This window comes from Micromys minutus, assembly GCF_963924665.1.
Source record: "Micromys minutus genome assembly, chromosome: 23".
NCBI lineage: Eukaryota > Metazoa > Chordata > Mammalia > Rodentia > Muridae > Micromys > Micromys minutus.
Genome location: NC_137958.1, coordinates 2,854,691 through 2,879,828, shown reverse-complemented (window position 1 = coordinate 2,879,828; position 25,138 = coordinate 2,854,691).

The following is a 25,138-nucleotide window of genomic DNA, read 5'->3' as shown; positions in this document are numbered from 1 at the left end:
GTATTGAATCCTACAGAAGGGTCAGTGGTATACTCTTGTCCTAAGTCAGAAAGCCATTTGATTTATGGCAATCCTGCAAGCCTCGGGGCTTCCAGAGCTAAATTTAGATAATTATCTATTAATGACCTTCTGCACTGTTCAGAATAACATGTTTCCTCTCAGAGCTAGTGACTGGGCTCCTCTTCATTCTTCTGAGCAGTAATCAGAGCCTGCAGATCTGGACTTGCCTTAGAGCCCTGCCTATGGAGGAACAGCCTTCTAAGTGTATGCACTGTAGAGGCCCAGGATCCACTAAGGCCCCTGATATCTAACCAGCTGTAGGACATGAATTATTATATATTATCCTTTATGTGGTCCCCTTACTTTGCTTTAGTTTTTCTCTCTTTTTAAGTTAAATTTTATTTTTTACTTATTCACTTTACAGCCTATTCACTGGTCCCTCCTGGCCACCTTCTCCCTTCCCATCCCTCATCCCCATCTCCTCTGATTGGGTGGGGCCTCCTTGTGTGTCCCACACCGTTCCTTGGCACTTAAAGTCTCCACAAGTCTAGGTGCTTCCTCTTCCACTGAGACCAGACAAGGCATCCCAGCAGGAAGAACACGTTTCACATACACAACCACTTTTGAGATAGCCCCCACTGTTGTGTTTTATAATAAAGAAAAGATCCAGCATATGTTTGATTGAGATGCAATATGGTGCGGGAGAAGAAATGTCTCTGCGGGATTGGGGCATGCTGCGGCATCCCTTCCCCACAAAATAGAGTTTATTTAGGGCATGGAAAGGGGAGTTCGGAAAGGAAAGAGAGAGAGAGAGAGAGAGAGAGAGAGAGAGAGAGAGAGAGACAGAGACAGAGACAGAGACAGAGATACAGAGACAGAGAGACAGAGAGACAGAGAGACAGAGAGAAGGAGGAAGGGAGGGAGGGAGGGAGGGAGAGGGAGGGAGGGAGGGAGAAAGGGCTGAGGATTAGAGGGCAGCCATGAACAGAAGGAGACAGGGGGGGGGGGGAATGAGGAGAGAAGGGACAGAGACAGTAAGAGAGTAAGTAAAGGATCAGATAGTAAGAAAGTAAGAGAGTAAGAGTGAGGAGGGTGTGAGAAGGGGGCAAATAGCCCAGTTTATATAGTGAGTTAGGCATACCTGGCTGTTGCCAGGTAACTGTGGGCAGAGCCTAGAAGAAATGCTACCACCTGCTCCAGTTGTTCAGGACCCACATGAAGACCAAGTCGCACATCTGCTACATATGTGTGGGGAGGCCCAGGTTCTTCGGTTGGTGGTTCAGGCTCTGAGAGCCCCAAGGGTCCAGGTCAGTGGATTCTGTTGCTTTTCTGTGGAGTTCCCATTCCCCTTGAGGTCCACAACATGACCAAGTAGAATACGATTTAATGAAACCAGAGTGGTATAGAACAAAAAAATTTCAGGCAATTTGGTTATAGCAACCACTTCAATAAATAAAGGTAAAGATTGCAAAATATCCAAGGTTACCTGTGTCATCTGTGATTGAAAATTGGCCAATCAAACACATGCCTTTCACTCTGGTGCTTAGGGAGATGAGGCAGCGGGGTCAATAAGTCGGAGGTGATTCTCAACAACATAGCACAATCTTAAAAATAAGTAAATAAACAATTCAAAAAATCAAAATTAATGTCTCTAATTGCTGATCTTAAAATGTAATAACATCCTCGAAAGGTAAAATATGTAAGACCTGGAGTTTTGTGAGAGAGATGTGCTTCTTTGAATTCACCATGTTAAGCTTATTTCATATAAACTCAGAAAGCTAATTTGGAAATAAGCATAATAAATACCTTTATAAAGTAAAAACTCATATTTTGGGATTAAGGATGTATATGGCTCCATGGTTAAAAGTACATATCTTCCTTGCAGAGGACTTCAACTTCATCTGCCGTACCTACATTGTGCCTTTCAACTACCTTCTTTTGGTCAAGGTGGGCTCCTGCTAGCCTATGATGTGCACGCACACACACACACACACACACACACACACACACACACACACACACACACAAACACGTATATATGTGTGTATGAGTGTATGTTTAAGTACTCATAAAAAATAAAAATAAATACACAAGAATAAAAGTAAAAATAAATTAAATACACAAATGTTTTTATTATGGCTCCATAAATAATTATTCACCCCAGACTCCACAGTGGGATGCATATTTTACGTCTCAGAAGTTAGATGTGAGACAGTGGCTATAAAGAAATGATGGTTTTGTGTATTTTAAGACAAGAGGCATGCTTACTTTATGAGAAAATATAAAGATTACATCAAAAAGTTTAGCAAAAAATTTTCATTTTCACTTAGTGGATCGATAAACTCTTAAATAACTTCCCATGCTGGCAAGTTAGGAAAGTACGTTCTTTCTATACAATGAAGGATTTTAGTTGTCTGGGAGTTTGGTCTTAGGGCCACATATTTTAGAAAAACATATTGTATGTTTTATCTGTTTTCCACTGCCTAACAAGTATCTTAGACAAAATTCTAAATGTCTTTATTTCCCAAAAAAGTGACTTATTTTTATTGTCATGTCTATAGTGACTACTATGTAATTAAAAACAGAGCTAAAATTTAAGTTAAAAGCTTGTAATTTCTCAAAGAAAAATTTTGGAAAAAAAAAAAAAAACAGCTGTAGTTTTAAGAGATTTCTATAACCCTTAAAGCAGGGACATAGAAAATGGGTGATAATTAAAAAGAAAGCAAAATGTCATCACTAGGTAAACCCAGCAACACAGCACAGGGGGATAATAATAGCAGCTAATTATCAATTTCCTGCTATGGATGCTTAAAGAGCAATTACATAAGAGCAGGCTCTAAAAGCCCTCAGACTGTGGAGTTTCTGGGCAAATGAGGGGCACGGACCAAGTTCTAGCTCCCCACCCTGGCCGACTGCTTCACGTGCGTGTTCTTTGTCCCCTGGTGTCTGTATTTTCCCATTGAACTCAGGGAGTGATGAATCAGCTCAGTCAGTAGAAGACTCTGCTCATCTTGTAATAGCCCACCATTGTAAAAGAACTGAATGCAGGCCTGTGTCCTCATAGTCTGGGAAGCTGAGAACTCCAAGGTGAAACTGAGAGATTGGTTTGGTTGTCCTTTTGCTGTTTGTTTGTTTTTGTTCTCTTTTGGTTTCATACGTATTTATTTATTATTTATTTATTTGTTTGTTTGTTTCATGAGGACTCTCTTTTTGGCTTGCAAAGATATGAACAGCATTCTCTTATGGTGGCAAGAAGAAGCTATGGCATTGAGCCTATCACAGGGTCTCAACCCTTATGACTTATCTAAACCTGGCTACCTCCCAGGAGACCCACCTAGTCTTATCATCATATTGGACATAAGGTTTTAACCCACGATTTGAGAAAGGACAGGTTTACAAGAGAAGGTAGGTAAATCGCAGAAGGGCCAAGGTTGAGGAGTAGAAGGGTCTTCTGCATGTTCCCTGTCAGGTTTTTCCCTTGTTCCTCTCTTGCAGACATTATGGTCTAGCCTGACAGTGACTTATAAGAGACGCATAAAGGAAACTGATCCCAGAAAGTGGGATTTCTGCCCTGATGATCATGGCTCAGCTAAACTATTTCAGATAAGTCCAATACCAACAGCTCTGGTCTCCACAGCTGTTCCCCAAATGTCTACAGGCTCATGAGAACTAGCAAAGGTCATTGTGTTTTGACCACTTATTTGTGGAATGCCACGTTACCAAAGCCATAGCCAGTACTAAACTCCTCTGTGGGAGGCAAGTTCTCTTTTGGCTCAGTATATGTTGGACATTTGAAACATGTGTATTGGTCAGACTCTGAGCTGTAACTCAACAATTTAGGCTTCCTTAGATAGTTATATATAGCCCATGGAACTCACATTTAGAGATCTGAGTTCTAATTCAAAATAACATAAAAACTGGTAAAATGTTCACTTCAGGATTTGTGGTCACAGCACACAAACCAAGATCAACCTGAAGGGACATTATTAGCATAATGTTCTACAGAAAGAGAAAAATGAACTTGAAAGGAACTGCTATTATTTCTAGCATAAGAAAAGGAGTCGAGGGCAGAGACTATTCTTTGATGACTTGTTTTTTTCCTTTCTTTTTTTTTTCTCTTTTTTTTTTCTGCTCAGAAATAGCTTCCAGCTGCTCTCCTGCCCAAACCAGCAGAGATGAGTGTGACCTGAAGCTCAGGGCAGGCAGTGAAGAGGGACTTTGCAGGTACTGACACTGTGTGGGGTGAGAAACGTCTAGTTGCTGGTGACTGGCACCAAGGGCTCCAGCAGATTGCACTGTTTGCCACTACAAGGTTGAACCTGAAGCTTTGCATGTGTAAAATTCTCATAAGAGGGCCGGCCTTCAGTAATGGTGTGAAGCCTGTTCCAGAAGGAATCGGCAGTGTACATGCAGAGAAGCTTACCTGCCATGGAGAAGCTTACCCTGCCGTGGAGAAGCTTACCTGCCATGGAGAAGCTTACCCTGCCGTGGAGAAGCTTACCTGCCATGGAGAAGCTTACCCTGCCGTGGAGAAGCTTACCTGCTATGGAGAAGCTTGCCCTGCCATGGAGAAGCTTACCTGCTGTGGAGACTCCAATGCAGACCTGCCACACAGCTATGCTGTTTATTGTTATTTATTTTATCAAGTTTTGTCAACACGATGGAAAAAAGCCTTCTTTTTTGTTCTACTTGTTTCCTAGCTTCTACCTATGACATCTTGATTGGTTCTTCTTAAATGAAAGAAAAGAAACTAAATCAACATACTCATGAAACTCACTTCAGGCTCTGCTGCTATAAATACTCAAGACTTTCCCCATTTTTATGGAACCAATGGCATCCTTTGTTTCATTTCTGGAAATAAAGGAAACACTGCATTTTATCAATACATACACCAAATTTTATTGATGCTATCACTATTCTTTCCAAAGAGTGACTTTCCAGTGAAGACGGTGGTTGAAGGAGGAGTATCATCTCAGGAAACTTACAAAGCACTGACTCTATTCACAAGCCTCTGCCTAGCATGGAGCACCTTCCAAATGGTCTTGTCCCCACCGCCAAGGGACAGGGGAAATATTTCAGCACATGGATTGTGAAGAGAAACTAAATTCAGTTTAAACAACCATCCAGGCTAAATGCACTTGATTTCTATAGCCTGAACTAAGACAAATATTCAGTTGGATAAAGGGATCCTCACAGTTAAAGTGTGCCATGAAATTTCATTTCTTGTGATAAATATAAAGCTAGCCCTTAATTTTAAAATGTGCTAGGTTAGTACGTGTGTAAAATATCTAGAGTGTATATTTTTAAGACCCAAGAGAATAGTGTCTACAGTCATGGAAGGGACAAAAAAGAGAAAAGTTTAAAAAGCAAAAAATACAGTTCAATTTTAATGGAAATACAAATGCAAGGATGTAAGAAACTCATCAAAGAATGAGTAGCAAATGCAGCAAGGTGTACTTTGCGTGTGGGAAGGATGTAAATGGTGGCCAAAGGGCAGCCAACAACACATTGTCCTTCCCTGGAATAAACCGATGGAAGTCTCTGAGCTCCAGAGTTACTCTTGGCTTCATGCTTGGCACCGCAGGAATGTGCTATGTGCACGTGCTATGTACATGTGCTATGTGCATGTGCTATGTGCTATGTGCATGTGCAGCCTGAGCACTGTGCAAACGATAGACCTCTATGCCATACCTTAGTCTTCTGTCCACGCACAGAGCAATCGCATTGCAAAGCATCAGCAGAGCAAAGGTACATCTTGGGAGTTCATATCAGATTTGAAGCTCTTGTACGAAGCCCTTGTACATCAATCACAGCATCTTCAAATCACCTATCATGCCTGCATGGACAATTTAGTCTTTATCTTATAGAATGAGAAAATACTTGGCATTCATATTGGGAGCTTATGAAATGTACTCTAGCATATATGATTATTCAAATAATGAATGAGGTTATGGTAAGTCTAGGTCAAAGCAACAGAAGTCTCTTCTCTATGGAGAGTAGTTCCTGACCGCCACAGGAAGGGTCGTTAGAAAACCCCACCTTGCAAACACTATTGCAAAAAGTGACTCAGGTGAGAACTGTAACTCAGTGCTGAATCCGTTTGCTGAAGAGTGTCTGGGAATAAGAAACACATGTTTTCAGGGTGTCACTTTCTTGATTATTAGTTATAAAAGGATCACGAAAGCTAATTAATGATGCAATGTGTCAATAGGACACTCCCAGAGACCATACTTTAATATCACAGGGAAAGAGAAACCATGAGTTCCTCGCTAAGACACACAGGAACCCTCCAATGATGGTGCCATCTTGCTGAGGAGTTGAACATGAATCAGACAAATTCAAATCGGTAGAGTACAGACCTAGGGATGTGAGTACAATCTTGAAAGCAATATCATAAAGGTCCAAGAAATCAGGGGCTTCTGTGGATGAGGAAAGACAAAATCAGGAACAGCTGACATTGAACATTTGGGTTCTAGGCCAAACTGAAATGAATAAAACAGATGTAAAACATTGTTAGAATGGCTGATAAGAACTGAATAGCATGACCTTCGTATCGTATTATAAGCTGAGTGTTTTATAATGCTAGAAAGGTTTAGATTTAAGTGCTCCCTCCAAAGACTGTGAATCAGTACTCATTGGGGGCTCTTTGAAGCATTATTGAACCAGGAGAGCTTTGATCTCAGGAATAGATAAATTTATAATACACTCACACCTTAATGACCTGTTGGGATACGTGGACACTTTATGACATTCAGCCAAACTGGATGAAGTAGTTCATGAGCAAGGTGCATTTTTTCCCTGATCCTGATTTTCCCCACATGTGTCTGGCCGTCATGATGTAAGCATCTGGCTTTCACCATGCTTTTTCTCTTCTGACACGGGTCATCATTAAGAGGCCGAAAACAGGCTAAACATTGGCAAGCATGAGGTAAAACAAACCTTTCTTGCTTTTAAGTCTTTTTCTCAGGTATTTTGTCACAGACATAGAGAAGTGACAGTTACATATATAAGTAGTAAAACTCAAGCATATGGTTGATGTGCTGAAGAGATACAGGTGCAGGGACATGCTTCTTATAAAATATCCACAGGCCCATTAAACATGATGATGAAAAGTTATGCCCTTTGGGCTGAAAATTAAGAATGTCTAAGCCTCAGTGGGAAAGTAGTGCCCAGTGTATTATTCCAGAACATCTCCATGCTTCAAGTTTATCCAAATAAAAGTTGGGGGAATGTGGTTGTGCCACCAAACCTTTTGTTTCTTGTAAAATACTATAAACTTACAACTCTATAAATATATTGAAAACGGACAGGTACCCTAAGGATATAACACTTTATAGTAATTTTATAGTAATAATTATGCTCTTATTACTGATCATTTGCTGTACCAGAAACCTCAGTACACACTCAAAAGTGTATCTTTTTCCCTTCAGAGAATGAGCTGTACTCATTTCTACCTTTCAGGCCAGGAATCTGGAACATTCTCTCTCCCAGCCTTCTCCGGCCCCACCTCTCCCAACATCTGATCCTATGAACCACCAAACAAAGAGCATGCAGGGGCCGAACAGAGGCCCCCTCACATGTGTAGTAGACGTGCAGCTTTGTTTTCATGCGGGTCCCCCGACAATTGGAGCAGAGGCCTGTGGATCCCTTCCTGGAGGTGGACTGACTGGCCGGGCCTCAGGGGGAGAGGATGGATTTAGTTCTGCTGTGACTTGATGTCCCAGGTTTAGACAGTACCCAGAGTGGGCTTCCTCTTCTCTGAGGAGAAGAGGGGGCCTAATGGAGGAAGGGACTTGTGAGGGTGGGACAGGGAGGAGAGGAGGGCAGAGGACTGCACCCGAGATGTAAAGTGAATCCATAAAGAAGTGAGAGGAAGCTGCTATTTCACACTTACTCTACCACCTTGACATTTCTGAGAATCTTTTTCTCTGCTGATGCTTGTGTCCTATTATAATTGATTTGCCCATCTTAATTAATGTAGATTAAAAATAAAATGAGAACGAATTGGATTATTTTAACCACAGGCATGAAGTCAAATTCCCTGAAGATCCTGTATTAGTTCATGCTTTTTCTTTGAATGGCTTTTTCTCTGTTCTTTCAAATGGCAATGCATTCTCACACAATGCCTTAACATTATTTTGGTAATTAAGATAGGTAACCTTTTGTGGTGCTCTATTAAGATTTCGTGAATTTTTTTTTCTGGATAATAGTTTAGTTGCTTCAGATGGAATCCACAGAAAAAGAGAACAATGCCGTAATTAGAACAAAGCACACTGGGTTTTTAATACCAAGTGTTGAAGGAAAAGCTTTGAAAACATTTGCTTCAGGAGACAGATGATCTACCAGTGACAGAAAAAATTTCACCCTCATGTATTGAAAGAGGACCAACAAAGAATTTCTTTAGGCATAAGAGAACACCATCATTATAACTTATAGAAATTATTCACTCAACATCCCTCCCTCAAAGATGAATAACTTAAGCATTCATTTGTTTATTCATGTCTTGGAGTTTCTAGTCTACCATGGTGCAAAGCAACCTGGGGGGAAATTTTTATTATAACACTTCCACATCATCAAAAGAAGCCATGGCAAAACTCAAGGCAGAAACCTGGGGACAGGAGCTGAAGCAGAAACCATAAAGACATGCTGCTTACTGACTTGCTCCCCATGGCTTGCTTGTCTTATTTTCTCATACTACCAACAATGCCTGCCTGGTCAATACTGTGGGAGTGTTTGGCACATTTGGGCTAGAAAATTCATTACATACCTAGAACTGAATGTATCATTATTTGGGGTCTTGGAAGGTAGAAATTCATAAAATGGTCTGGCTTGTAAGTTTCCAGCTCAAGTTGAAGATTCTTTCAGAACAATTAGCATGATATTTTAACTTATAAACCTGGTATTCTGGGGATGCAGAATCATCTGTGATTAAGAAGAGGTTATCCACCATCCAGGCAAGATCATCTACCAAATGTTTCATGAAGGACAATACACAGAAGCTGTAGTCCAAAGACTGTATTACTTTATTCTGGCAGCTGGACTTGGTCATGTGTGAATTTCCCAGGTGGTTCGGTTTTTGAAAGTTTGAAGAGTCATGGAGAGCAGCTGAGGCTATGCACTATGAGAGGCCAGGAGAGACCCCTGTAAAGGTGATGCCTCAGATGCAATACTGAAGGAGTCCAGAACAGAGGCTAAAAGAGTTTACTGGTGAAGATGCCAAGCAACCACAGCATTTTGGAAATGATAGTATCATGGAATGGTAACTAAGGGGAGCAGCAGCTGTGCAGTGGAGGTGGGCTGACTCTGTGAAGTGATATATGTGTGCTGTGAATGTCAGACCCGGGGAAGTAGGATGCTCAGGCCCTGTGAAGCCCATAAGATTGTGAGTGAGTCCCAGACATCAGGCATTTGCTATTTACAATGTTGGGATTGTATTTGGTTTGATTTGACTTTGATTGTTTCCTAATTCTTTTCTATGTGGTGAAAAAGTATTTAATTTGTTCTCGAATTTACAGAAACCCATAGTTTAAAGACTTGAAATATTTTTAAAGCTATTTTGGATTTTTAGAGATCTTAGACTTTCAAAGTGTTGAAGGTTTTAGGGACTGTAGCACTTTTAAAGTTATACCATGTGTATATTGTGATACTAGTAGGAGATCTGAGGGATAAACAGGAAAGTAAGGATTATGGTTTAATAAGCGATATATTTTTCTCTTCTCAGTTGTCATTTCATGTGACAGTAGGTGATGTAATTCCTCTGTGGCTGGATGTTTGGGTGGTTTGGAGCATCCTAGCATGGGTACTAAGAAGCAAACCTAGTTCCTCTGCAAGTGAACTTCACCAGTGAAATCCAATTTTTTTTTTTCTGAAAGATTAGGATCAGAGATGTCAAACCTTTTCTTTCTCTTCTCTAGGAAGTTTTCATGTGTATATTTATCCTATATATTTGTATTTAATGTATGCTATGATTACATTATATGTATATATAATGACAATATGTCAGATACATGAAGAAGATGGTCTTGAAATTTAAATGAATGTAACTGTATTAATTATAAACCTTGTTTGGAAGTTACTAGTTTTGTAAAGTTTTATTTTATTTTATTTATTTATTTAGTTATTAGTTTTATGTTTTGTTTGTAAAGAAGGAATCACAGAAACTGGAGGAGGCATATAGAGATAAACACATACACACATGAACATGCACATGAATTTATATGCACATAAATACATATGCATACATATATATGTACACATATACAAACACATGCACATAAACACATGCACACAAATATATGTATACACATATACACATACATACACTGATATACACAAACATACATATACACATACATACATGCACACAGACATGCATATGCACACATACACATACACTACATTCATGCACACAAACATACATACACACATAATCTATGTACACACATACATGCATGCATATACATACACACATATATGCATATACATACCCATATACACTTGCACACAAACACACACATATACACATACACATATATACACATGGAAATGACACAATGAAGTCATACTCAGGAAATAATTCTGGGTCATAGAAAGGGGACAAGTATGCCTTTGAGGTAGATTGTGAAACCCTGCTCTCTTGTTTTTATTTTCAGCCAGGAGGTGAATAGTTTTGCTTTGCCCATTGCTACAAAACAATGCTTCTCCTAGACCTCAAAGTTAAAGGTCCAATCAATCTTGACTAAACTTTCTATACTTTGAGTCAAAATAAATCTTTATGCTTTTAAAAATATTTATCTGAGATATTTTATTAAGGCAAGAGAGATGCAACCATATTATGTGGATTTACCACATTCCTCTAGATGTGCATTGATTGTTATGTCGATTCCTATTTATTTTAGGTTTCTGGAGTTTGTATTAAGACTGCATTTTTCAGTTGTGTGTCAATGAAGTAGAAGGACTGACCTTTGGTGGGGTGTGAACAAGCCATTAGTTAACATCTGCGTGTGGCAGATTAAAAAGTGCTAGCCCTTTAATTCTGACATGCCATCATTACCGCAAGACTGTCTAACCTCTGTGACACAGAAGTCCTAACTCAAAGTCAGACAAGAAAAGTGCTCAGTGTTTGGGGACTTGTTTTTCTGTTATGTAACTATTTCTTGCCTGTAACACTCTTCAATGTTCTTGTTAACTCCATTCTTGAATGTAGGTGACAAAGTTAAATTTATAAGAATGGCAACTCTACTTTTCTTTTTTTTTAAACTGAGGAAAGTTTTCTTGTGACATTTTAGCTTTTATAGTCTATATGACATACATTTGAAAAATAGAAATGCAACATGATAAGGCTATCCAAACACCTGGACCATGGATGACACTATGTTCATTGTATTTACTGTGTACAGGTGAGTCTCATTCCATGAGTACATGGTATCATTTTACCTCTATCCAGAAGTGAAGAAGGCACATGCCATAACATGGATTCTAAGAAGAGAACATCAGAGCATGGGTAGATAAATAATTAACCAAAGCCAGGGAACTAGAAAGTTTTTGCATCAGGATTTAAATAAATCCAAACGTGGTGAATTGCAGAACCCATGACTCAGAGAATAACTCCCAAAGAGAGATGAAGAATAACTGCTGTTCCTGGCAGGACTGAGAAAGATGACACTTTGGACATTTGATAATTATGCAAAGCTCTATGGCCATGGAACATGACTATCCATATTGCATACTGCATAAACTGAGTGTCAGTTATACAATTCGGATAGAGCTCAAAGGCTCCATTTCCCTCGCAACAGCCCTGACATGTATTATAATCTTTATTATGTGCATCTCAGAATACCATGTATCTACTTTGACATAATAGTGTGTAACTGGATTGGGTCCAGGTGAGCAGACTCCAATTTCTCATCAAGAAGTCTTCACTCTGGCATGTCCTTCTTCAGCTCATGTTTGGGCAGCCATATTGGTAATACTTTATGGATGTAGCTTCAGACATTACAAAGAGATATGATCTCACAGGAAACATCTTGATTGTATGGTGCCTACAATTTCCAACTTCTCTGGCAGCTAAGGAATACTGAGAGTGAGAGAAATAGTCTTCTCTATGGAAGAGAACAGAGATTGATTATCCAATACCAAATAGCCCCTAAAACACATGTAAAAGTAACATTATATAGACTTAGCAGGTTATACTTAGAAATATTTATAGGTTATATTTATGCATGTATACATATGAGTACATAAAAATTGATAAAAAGGGATCATGAATTTGAAATGGAGAAAAGAAGTGTATATAGGAGGGAGAAAGGGAAAGGAGAAAAACTTGTAATTATATTATAATCTCAAAAATAAATGAAGGGCGTCATCTCCATGTCTAATAAAATCAGGATCATTTGTCACAGCCTGTAAAGTATCCTGAGATATGTGGCATCATTTGACTCTGTGAATTGGTTTTTAGTGAAAAGTCTCAGTTTTTGTGATGTTCCGGTGAATAAATTGTGACAACTGAACAGAGTCACACATCTATCTCCCTCATATTATGGAGAACACTTTCTTTCAGTGTTCCCAATGACCCGGATTTACCCAGAAGAAAGAGGGCTCCTTGGATATAAGCCTTTCAGACTATTTCAAAGATGAAAGAGTCATGAAGTACAAAGATGAATAGCCCACCTTATTTCTGTTATTCTTCTAACAGTCTAAAATTCTATTCTGAGATCGTCACATAGCCAGTCCTGTCCCTAGACTTTACTGTGGTGATCACATACCTCTTTGCTTGGCCATTCTTTTATTTTTTTCGGAGTGTTATATAACAAAGTCACGTAATACCTAGCTTCATGTCCAGCTCTGTTTCCCAAGTTCTGTGATGGGTTTGAGAAACATTATTAGTTGGTCATTTATTCTGCTTTGTTCTTCCTTGTTGGAGTGGTGGCAATATGTCCTCTCCAGCTGTGTCTGTTTCTGGCCTGAAATGAGTCACCTACTTTTTGAAGGGAGAAAGAAAACCTCGAACAACATAATGCTCATTTATACACACATTTATGAGTTGGATTGTCAATAAGAATATGTGACATGTATGTAATGGTCAGAGCTTTTCCAAAGGAAAGGATGGATCACAACAACAGCAACCACTACTACAACAAAACAAAAAGATGAGAAAATGTTCACAATTGCAGAGAACACAAGATATAGATTACTTACACTTTCCAAAGACAGTGGTTCTTTTATGATGAGATGGGGTGAGACAATTGCTCTAAGCAGTTCTCTGCTGAGGGTTATTGTGCTCCGGTCTTACCAATTAAGAACCAGTATGGAAAGCCAGTGATTATGTCATAACTTTCTACGGTGCTGTAAGGAATGAACTCACGTGGACTTTTATTTCCTAACAGATTCATCTCCTAACAGTAATAAGAAAATTATTACTCTGTAACCTTGTAAATGATTACACATCACTAAAATGAAAGGCACCAACCTCTCAGTGCACACTCAGGGAATTCCAGCATCGACAGCAGAAATTGAGTGTGAGCCGGGGAGACTTTCTTCACACCAGTGAAAGTGAATATGGTCCTCTGTACATTGCATCCTCCTTGCTGGTTTACAAAACAGAGGTAAATTCTCCTCCTCCCAAAAGATTGCCACTCAACACATAGCTCATTATTTTTATTCTGTGCTTCAACCTCCCTCATTGGACATAAGAGGAACATAAGCATTTAAAGGGACAGATACACATATACATGTATACACACACACACACATATATACATATATGTATGTATATATACACATACATATATGACATATGTATATACACACTTCTTTAACAATATATGAAACACAAAATCCTACATTTGTTTTGATGAGAGAATGGCAAGACATGCTGAAGTAACTCAGAACAAGCAGGGAAAACATGTCACCTCTTAGGACTTCCATGAAGATGGGGATGGGGGTGGGGAGGAGGAAGCAGCCACTGCCCTCGCCTTGGTTTATTTTTGCTGTCTCACTGGTGTTCCTGAAACCATCTTAGATCTAATGCCCTGTATGGCAGACCCAGAGTCTTTGAGGAGTCGCAGGAGCCTGTGGCACCTCTCTCTCCATCCCACATTTTCCTTTACAAGGTTGACCTCCACATGGCCACAGATGCTTAAAGTCTGATATACGTATAGGAGAATAACATAAGATTGTAAATAATGTACCTGTGCCTATATACAGTCATTCATTCAAAACAAATAGGAACTATACAGGTCATAACACATTGAAAATGAGATAAATATTTAATTGCCAAAGTCAGCATATTTATTCAGAGCCAAGAAGCTTTACATGTTGCTGACCTAGCAAGGTATTTAAATGCTGGGGGAAAAACACATGCATGTCCCAGATACTTGGCTCACCTGAAGGAATCGTTTGTGCTAGCATAAACATCTCAAGAACCCTTTGTTACCTATCTACTCTTTCCTTTAGCTTTAAAACAACCCGAGATACCTGAATCATATAAAGAAAGGTTTATTTCACTTCTGTTTTGGAAGTCCGTGGTCTGGAAGGATTGGCCCTGTGGCATTGCACTTATCTTCCAGTCAGTGAAGCCTGACTGGAAGATATGCTACATCAAGGCTGCTCACTTCATGGTTAGGAGGCAAAAGAGAACAGACACAGGGTTCCCCAACACCCTTCAAGAGTAAGGTCCCCAGTAGCCCAAAGCCCTCCCCCCAGGCCCAGTCTCCTAAGGTTTCTATGCTTCCATGAAGCAGGTCAGGGATTAATTCCTTAATGGCCGGGTATTGAAATGACACTCAAATGTCAACCTGTATCATGTCACTAAATGCTTGAAGGTTCCCTGTAAGGAAGATGGTTCTTGCTCTAATTTCTATTTTTCTTTCCTTCTCAGCATCACCCATAGTGCTAAGTTTCCATCTGACTCCCTGGAAGCAGGAAGTGTACTCCAACATCCACCTACAGTTATCTGTGGCTGAGTGGACAGTACTGGTCAGTGAAGCACAGATAAACAGTTGGACTTCGAAGAAGACCAGTAAAGTGAGAGGACCAGGTATTTCTGCCTCTTGCCCTTTTTTTATTATTTAGAGAACAGGAGCAAAGACACAGTCAGGTAATCTTACTGATAGAAGAGATCTGCTTAAGCAAGTAGAGCAGAAATATGCTGGAAAAATAAGACTCCAAGCCACTGATCAGACAGGAGCTACCATACTACTCCGGATAGTCTATCTCCAAGGTGATTTCACAGGAATGGGAAATGAACTGTGTTTTCTGAGGATAACTTTATCTAGGGCTAAAACCAATCCTAAAACTTATTCTAAAATACTATCAGACTATAGACAATCATTGTGATATTTGTTGGTTTGTATACAGTGTGTGTGTGTGTGAGTATAATATTTACTTGGTGGCTTTGCAGATATGCATACCCTTGATGGTCTTGGCAGTTCCCCGGGTATTTTTAAAGTGAACACGAAGGTTTGAACCTCTGGATTTGCATAATTTTGTGGGGTTTTCTGGGTCAAGAGAGTAGCAAAGCATCTTCACTGGTCACCTCTGGCCACTTACAGGAAGAGACGCTCAGTAATTTTTTGATGAATCATATTCTATCTATGAGGCGTTATAAATATGTCTGTGATTTTAAACTAGTCGATAATCAAGTAACTCTTAAGGGAAGCCACTCTTCAGTGACCTTAAATACTCTGAGCCCTTTATTGCTTTTTTAAAAGCCTCAAAAAAGCCTCAAGCTTCTGAGGTTAAAAACTCCACTATACATCTGCTCCCACATAAATCCAGCCTGTTCTTCCCTAGCTGCCCTGCGTATTTACACATTGATAATCCCCTTTCCCTGCCCCAAAACCATGTGAGTAATTTTCTTCATGAAACCTCTTCATATGTTTCAGGATTGATTTCATTTCTCTGGTTCAGCTTTGACTGATACATCCTGAAATAAAAAAGAATAAAAATAGAACAGAAGGATGATTGGGAGGGAGAAGCAGGTTCCATGAATAAATTAAGCTATGATATTTTTTCTAATTATGTCAAAGTTCCAAATAAGGAAATATTTATAATTTTCTTTATCCATATGTAAGCCTTGTGAATTTCTCCATTTTTAGAACAAAGAAAATGATCACAATAACAAAAACAGAAAAACTCACTCTGTGGTTCTTTCTTCTCATCATCTTTTCTCTAGGATAATAACATTCCACATCATTTAATTGAATTCACCTTATTCATATTTCCCCTACTATTACCAAAGTCAGTTGGAAAAGTCCATTTTGATCAAGGAAGGAGTATTTATGATCACATGCTTCCTTTTCTACCCTGTTATTTCATAAATTTAAAGTTTCTGTTTTTATTTGTCTGCCTGACTGTTTTTAAGCCCGTTAATGGTCTGTGTCCTTACCAATTGTCTCTGCGATTGTCATCATTTCCCGATATATTCCCAGGATGATATTTGTCTCTGTTTATGTTCTTTTTTCTGATATATAGGAGAATAAGTTGTGTGTTACTACTAGTCTTAGGTTTGATACACTAAAGTTTTGTGCAGACTGTTTAGCGGGAAGTCACTGTTTTCAGTCATCTCCTAGGTTCTGGGCTGTTCTGGCATTGTTAAATGGTTCAATGATGTTAAGCAGTTAGTGACAAGATGACCCCTTACTGAAGTGATGGAACGTCTACAGATAGGAAGTTCCAACAGTGAATTTTGGAATATGTATTATTGGAAATATTTTAGTCAAAAATAAAGTTATAGCCAAGCCACTTTGATGGTAATGGCTATTTCTGGTTGTCGACTTGACTATATCTCCAATGAACTACAATCCAGAATCAAGATCAGGATCTTGAGGCTGGGAGATACAAGTTTCTGACCTGGATCTTGGCATGGAGATCTTGAGGTATAGTCACTATGAATCCCAGGAGACTAAGGCAAGGAGATCTCTGAGTTCAAAGTGATCTGGGACAAAGCAAGTCCTAGGTTCAGGAATGATGGTATACACCTTTAATCTGGGACACACCTTCTGCTAGAGATCAACATAAGGACTTTGGGAGAAGGAAGACTCTCTTCTTCACCTGCTTGCCTTGTGAGACTGAGCATCTGCTAGATTCTTGGACTTTCATTCACAGCTGCTGATGGCCATTGTTGGGGAGTTGGACTACAGACAGGAAGTCCCCAACAAAGTCCCTTATGATATAGAGACTACCCATAAGTTCTGTGACTCTAGAGAGCCCTGATGAATACAATGCTCATCATAACATAGAGATTCTCAAACTCTTAACACCATTAGTGACCAGAAGTAAAGTCAGCATGTGGCAATCCACGTTGTACACTACTCAGAGTTGAGCAATCAACTTGGGTAAACTGTTAGTTGTTGAGTAGAACCATCTTTCTTCCAAGAGATTGACTCTGAACAGCATTGGAACTATCTATCTAAATGATCACCTCATAGAATTCTTTTAAGTAACAGAAAGAGATACTATCCATGTCCCAATCATTGGTGGTGTACTACGTGTAACTTAGAACATGACAATGAACATGCTTGAGAGATGACCCATTATACACTTGCAAAGGAAACTTGAGGTATGAGAAATTGTATTCTTGCTTCTAAGCACTTCCATTTCTTTCCTTATGTGTTCCCCAACATCCAAGATATGCTTGCAACTATCATTAATCCTTAACTACTTCCTCTTGAACAAAGGTATTTCTCATGATACCTCACAGATGGACAGACATCTTCGAGGCTTTAATACTGGTTCTGCTCTAGTCATGTGACCTAAAACTCCTTGCGAGAACTTGCTCCTAACTTTTAAAATTTGATAGTTTTGCATTGGCATGAAGTGAGTGAGCCATAGAATATACATCCCATCTTTGTACATCTCTGTGGAATACAAAGATAAACTGCCCGAAGCTGACACAACCAGAAACAGCCCAGGTCATTTCTCGGTTTCATTTTGATTCCTTAGGCAGCATCTCTACCAAACACTTAAACTTTGCTGTGATGACTATGTGCATTAAAGAGGAATCTGTCCAATAATATTGTTGGACACATATTTAGCACACCAGGCTGGAATGGCAGTACTCAGGGACATGGGGGTTATCAGTTTTCATAGTGAGAGGCATAACAGAAATCTGCAGAGAAAGTGATAGGGAGTAGAGTTGTCATGAGAAAAATCTAAGATAAATTCAGAAAAGAGAAGTAAAACAGATTTAGATAATTCAGTTTAAAAATTACCTGTTAGAAGATATTTTTTCATTTATTCAGTTCAAAGGTTCTAATAAGCTGCTACCTACATTTAAAAGACACATACATAATTTTTTATTTTTCAGAGCTGCCCTCAGAGGTGCCAGGACTAAACACCAACCAAAGAGTGCACATGGAAGGACCCATGGCTCCATATGTAGCAGAGGACTGCCATATTTGGCATCAAAGGAAGGGAAGCTCCTTGGTCCTTTGGAGGCTTGATATCCCAGGAGAGCGTAAGATGGGAGCACCCTCATAGAATCAGGGGGAGCAGGGATGGAATGGGGATTTTTGAAGGGGAAACTGGGAATGGGAAGACAACATTTGAAATTTAAATAAATAAAATAACCAATAAAAACAAAACAAAAAAAAAAACCACAGCCAAAAATAGTTTCAAAACTCTGAAACCAAAATTTTGTAATATGAGTTTGGTAGGTTAAGCAGAAACATGGATATCGAAAAAGACTAAGGTTTGTTTTTAAAAAGTCGAGAAGTAGGTTATCTTATTTAGACAACTCCCCCAATTTTGTATGAAATAGCTACTAATATACATGAAGTCAGAGTGCAACTCTAAAAGTGCCTCTGTTAGGGCTTATATAGTGTTTTATATTGTCTCCATGATTTTCTATGCTTTTCTGAGAGATGAATTATAGAAACATAACTTTTTTAAAAAACCCTGAGCATTCTTGTCTTTTTTTTCCATTACCTTAGTTTCTTCCTTTCTTCACATGACTACTCACCACTTTGTAAAAGATGGCTGCTCTCCACCTTTCAGCAGACATGTCACACATATAAGGCTCTCACCATAGCATTTACTCAAAGAGCAAGTCAGGTGTCAATGGAAGCATAGGCAGCTAATTGAATGGATGAAGAGCCCAGTGAATTCCATCACTTTAGATAAATCCTCAGAGAAACCCCCTGCACCTACTGCACCCCTCCTTTTACACATCACAAATGCTTTCAGTCGCTTCACTCAAACTTAACAGAGACACATGTCAATGAGACCCCAGGTCACTGTTCCCAGCTCTCTGTTGGTGTCTCATCTCCTCACATGGAATAAGACACCGAGCGGAGCACAAATCATGTAGTATGACCATCGACTGTGACTTTTCATAAACTGTATCTGTGTGTAGATTGTGTGCCCAGGGACTTAGTTGTCTTTAAGGGAGCCATACTATAGAATATAGAAGTAAGACTGCCCTCAGTCCCACCTTTCAGAGATAGACAGGAGAGCAGAAATCACGTCATTACTTGAGAATTATCTCTCTCCAACAGCCTGTCTTCACTGTGAGCATTCAACTATCCCATTACCGATGCTTATGAAAATCCTCCCTTTAATAATGTTTGCTCCACAGAAATACTTTTCTTAATTTATAACTTTTAAAATTGAATCTACATTTCCTTTGCTCACATATTTAACTGGATCATAGTCGTTTTAAAGATTTTATTTTCATTCTTCCTCAGGTACATAATTTCTATTTCCAGGTTGGAAAACAAACTCTCCTGTGTTCAAGTCAACTCTCCTCTTATACCTTGTTAATTTCCTTGGCATTTCAGTCCATTTTTCCTTGTACCAGTATCAACTTATTGCTTTTCCAGTACTTTCAATACACTGGAAATAATTGGAAACACTGTTTCTTTAGAGTTTATACAAGGCATAAACTATACTAGATGATGTAATTTTCTCTATCTACTTTCATTAGGGTAAGATAATTTGAAAATAATAATTTAGTTTCTATGCTCTTAAAAAAACCTCAACCAGAGCTCCTAGGGATTAAATCACCAACCAAAGGATACACACAGAGAAACCCATGGCTCCAACCACATATGTAGCAGAGGATGACATTGTCTGGCATCGATGGGAGGGTAGATGCTTGGTCCTGTAAAGGCTCAGTGCCCCAGCATGGGTAATGCCAGAACAGGGAGGTGAATGGGAGGAGGAACATCCTCATAGAAGCAAGGGGAAGGGGAGGAGAAGAGGCGGAACCAGCAAAGGGGAAACCAGAAAAAGGGATAACATTTGAAATATAAGTACATAAAATATCCAATTTAAAAAAAAAGGAAAGAAATGGCCCCCTTAGATGCTAAAGGCCAATCCTATGGAGAGAATTTCTCAATGAGGTTCCTTCTTCCCAGATGTGTCAAGTTGACAAATGAAGTTAACTATGACAGATAGTAAAATGACGTCATGGTTAGCCAATGATGAGATATTGGTTGCACACCTATGCTGACTAATTTTTAAAGAGTTATTTTGGGCTTTGAAGGAATCAGGATCATGAAATTATCATTTGAATTTAAAAATAAGTCATTTTCCATAAGAAATTTGAAAAACGCATAAAATTTACACAAATAAAAGAAATGACTCCCTCTTTCGGCATAAAGAAAAGCCTCAACCACTGAAGACAGACCTCTCTTAAACATGTGAAGGAATGTATTTGTCAATCAGTTTAGCTTTCTGAATGTTCCCTGGAGAGCAGAGCTTTTATGACTTCTTCTCTTCTCCTTGCCTGGTTTTCCTCCCACCTCCATTAAAAAGCGAAGGCTTATAACAGACTTTAAATGGAACAGGAAACCTGAGAGAAAAAAAGAAACTGTAGAAAAGATAGAAGTTTCAACCAAGGTAAAGACAGCCCTTTAAAATCCAGCAAACATTTCAGGAAAGAAGAGTCTTTAATCCTTGGAAGATCGCTCAGGCATGATGGTTGTCTCCACTGCTATGTCTACTGCTCACTGCTTTCTTCCTCTAGCTGTACCCCAACACCAATGAGAGAAAAAGCAGACAGGGCTTATTCGAACCACTAAGTAGAAAGCATCTTTGCTTCAATACCTCAACCTGAATGTCACCTATAACAAGCATCCCACACACTACGAAATCCTCCAAAATGTTCAGCTCACAGCAATTTGACTCATTCACATACAGCCATTCACAACAGCTCTGTTCATTCACTATGCCCTGCAAAGTTCCCATTCCATCCAAAAATTGGAGCAACTCAGCCATGCAAATTAGCACAGAAGTAGTTGTTTACTCAATGGATCCCTTGTGATTTTAAAGAGTACAGAGAACTTCTAAAACTCGCTAACCAAGTCTGTTCAAAGTTTAAGCCCTGGAAGGAGTTGGCTCACTATAGACTAGTACTTCTAAGTACAAAGTTTTTAAGAAGAGTTGTGTAAGCAGCTGAGTAACAATGATAAAGGCTTTTATACCAACTTGATCAATTCAACAAGCAGTAATTGGATAATTAATGTGGAGTCGGCACTGACCAAGCACACCTCTCCTGTCTAGGGGAATAAGCATCTCCATCCTGGGGCTAGAGTACAAAATGGAGAATCTGAGAAGACTTTCAGACTATGGGGAATGGCAGGTATCTCAGGTATATATTCTTCATTCCCACCCTTGGATGAAAGCAACACTTCAGAACAGAACTCAGAAGATCAGCTCCTAGGAATACTTTACGACAAAGGTTTAGTTTGTGTCTCACACTAGTGATACTTCAGCACTACAATATGATAGCTTGACTTAGACATTTGCTGTTATCAGTCTTCTACTGTCTTAGCTGAGATGCTAAGACAGGTGGTAAACTAAAATAATTTTTTGTATATTTTATGAGTTTGCTCTATTTTTTTGTATTTGCATTTATAAATTTCAACATTGAATTGAATCTGACAGGTGGAGGACCACACTCTGCACGTGAAAAGTTGAGACACGTCCTCTGATGACTTGTGAGTCATTCCACTTTCCAACTGGGGCCAGTATGGAGCCACCGCTTTCCAAACCGGGGTAAAACTAAGAGGAGCTACTCTTAAAATTAACTCGGGTATCGCTTCTCATCTTTCCCGCCTGCAATGTTATCTGATAGCTATATTTTGTGAGACTTTTTACAGAGACAAGTGGTTTATTAATTGTTTGGATAAGATCAGTGTTAGTTTTTCAAATAAGTCTAATTGATGTTCCATTAAACAGGAACCCGGGATGGTTACTGGACATTGAGGGGCAGGACATGTTGTGAATTCCTTCAGAAGGTTTTGAACAACATGAGCTGCTGCTGTGAGGCTGGACTATATACTCACCCAGGGGCTGTAGCATTTTGTAAAACATGAAATAAAATGTCTTCAATAGAATGCTAGAGAAGAGTTTTTCTACTTAATGAATGGACTCTGACCAAGAACATAACACAACTCTTGACTCCACTTTCTGAAGAGAAAAGAAAATGTTTTTATGGAAATTAGCTGCTGCAACAAGAACAATGAGAGATTCTCAGAAGAGAGCCCAGCTTGAGAAGAACTGTCCGCTGAGCCACAGAAGGATAATACTGATCAGCTTTAGTAGAAAGTAAACAGAGAAATGGGAGGTTGAGAAAAAAAGGGGCTGTGTGTGTATGTGTGTGTGTGTGTGTGTGTGTGTGTGTGTGTGCAATTCTGTTGCTCATATGGGCTTTTATCTGGTAACCATGAAAAAGTTATACACTTTTAACATTTTTGATAGTTTTGTATAAGAATTTCATGCATGCATATTATACATTTGACCTCTTTCCCCTCTCATCCAAATCCTCTCCAACGTCCTCCCCCAACATTATCCCCTCCCAACTTCAGTTACTCTATCTGTTTTGTCCTCCACATCAGCTCCTTACACTTGGTGGTCCCTGTCTGTGCTGTAAGATCATCTACTGGAGCAAGAGTAGCCGCTCAGGAGTGACTACAGCAGAGTAAAAATTCTTCCTCCTACAGGAGCCACTAATTGTCAATAGTTCCTCAGCTAGGATTGGTAGTTCATGAGACAACCCTCATCCATGCTTAGATGTGAGGTGGTTTGATTTTGTGCAGATATTCTTCAAGCCATCAGAGTTACCGTGAATGTATGTATTCAATAGCTCTGTCATGTCCAGGTAAAACTGAGTGCAGTTTCAGTGAAGAAACCGACTGCTTCTGGCTCTTAAAATCTTTCCACCCTCTCTCCTAAGATGATCTGAAACTTGGCATTGGGTGGGAGAGATATAGCTGTTCCATATGTGGCTGAGCACCTCAAAGTTTTATTATCTTCATGTTGACTATCTGAATATTTGTCATCATTTCCTGTGAATACGGTCCTCTAGAGAAAATAGGTGGATGGACTCATCTTTGGATAAAAAGATCAGCATCTTACAGATGAAAGCAGAGACAATAGACCTGACCTTCCAGTATAAGGTTCTAACAATAAAATAAATAAACACAGAATATTTTTGCATATTTGACACAATTTTGCCTTTCAGGAAAGTTTACAGGGCTCAAAAGATTCTAAATGTTTGTGTTCCTTTGAGTTCTTCACTGTGTGCAGGCTGTGTTATGCACACATTCCGGAAGAGTGATGCTGTCATGCCTGGCATACTGTGTTACAAGGGCATGGTCAGCGGACACCGGATCAGTGCCCTTTTATGTGGGATTCATATTAAACTTAAGGTTAAACATGATAAAATATTACAAACATTAAAATTGGCTAATTTTCCTCCACTCCCCCAAAAGCTTTTATTGAAACATTGCTTGGAAATAACTTACCTTCTCATGTAGCAGCCCCAGCTAAAGTGTGGGATTCAACAGCTTGTCGTCTACTGGGTTTATGGAAGTAACACTAAAGTTTTGGGTTGTTTTTATCACCTCTAAAAGGAATTGAGTAACCTTAGCTGCCAGGCCTTCCATACCTAGTCCTAAAGCAATAACTAGCTGATGTTCAGATGTGTAGGTTTCTTAATTTAGGGCATTGGCTGTGAAAGGAATTCATAAAGTTTGTGGTCTTTTGCAGCTGACTTTATCTGGTATTATATTTTCAAGATTTATGGACACTGTAGCAGTTATTAGAATTCTATAACCAAAGAATTTTTCAATAAACATATATACTATGTTTACTTAATTTAATTAGACATCTAATAAAGTTTGGTTTGTAGCTATCATGGATAATGCTGTCACCTATGCATATTATTGCTTAAACTTTTTAAAAGATTTATTTTATAATTTTTCATGAATGTGGATATCTAGAGATTCTCCTGGGGCTACAGTTTCAAGCAGCCACTAGATATGTGCTTGGAAAAAAAATCTTGTGTCTTCTGCAAGACCAGTACATTCTCCTAATGATGGAGATATCACTCCATCCCAAATAAATACATTTATGATTATTTTGAGATAGGGTCTCATTGTTAGCCATGGCTGGCCCAGTGGTATGCACACTAGATTGTCCTCAGACTCACAAGGACCCACCTGCCTTTCCTTCTCTGTTACTGGGAATGAAGGTATATGCTACCATGCCCGGCTTATGTAAAAAGTGTGTGTGTGTGTGTGTGTGTGTGTGTGTGTGTGTGTGTGTGTGTGTGTGTGTATGTTTTGTACACATTTATGTGGGGGCGTGAAGATGCACACATCCATGAAGAGGCCAAAGAGTGATTTTGAATGCTCTGCTTTATCACTTTCTTGTTCATTTACACAGTCTCCCACTGAGCTAGGTGGTTGACAAGCAAACCCTAGCCAGCTTCTTCTTTATGCCCACCAACACAGCAGTGTAATAGTTGCAGGCCACCATGCCCAAGCTTAACATGGATGGTAGGACATCAAACTCAGGTTTCCTGCAAGCTTTCATGTTACCCACTGAACTGTTTTTATAGCCCCCCTTTTCACATCTCTTGGGTAAATGTGTCAGTGAAATTACAGGCACACAAGGTAGCTCTACATTTAATATTCAATTACTTTCTAGACATCTTCAAAAGGGCCTCCATTTTATATTCTTACTGGCAGCTTAGGTGATGGGATACCTGTGCTTCTCACCAATGCTTGTTTCAATCTGCCCCTCATCAATTCTAGCCACCCTAGTGGACGTGAGCAGAATCTCATTGTGAGTGCTGATGACCTTTCCCTGGTGATGAATGACCCTGGCCACCTTTTCCCGTGCTATTGGT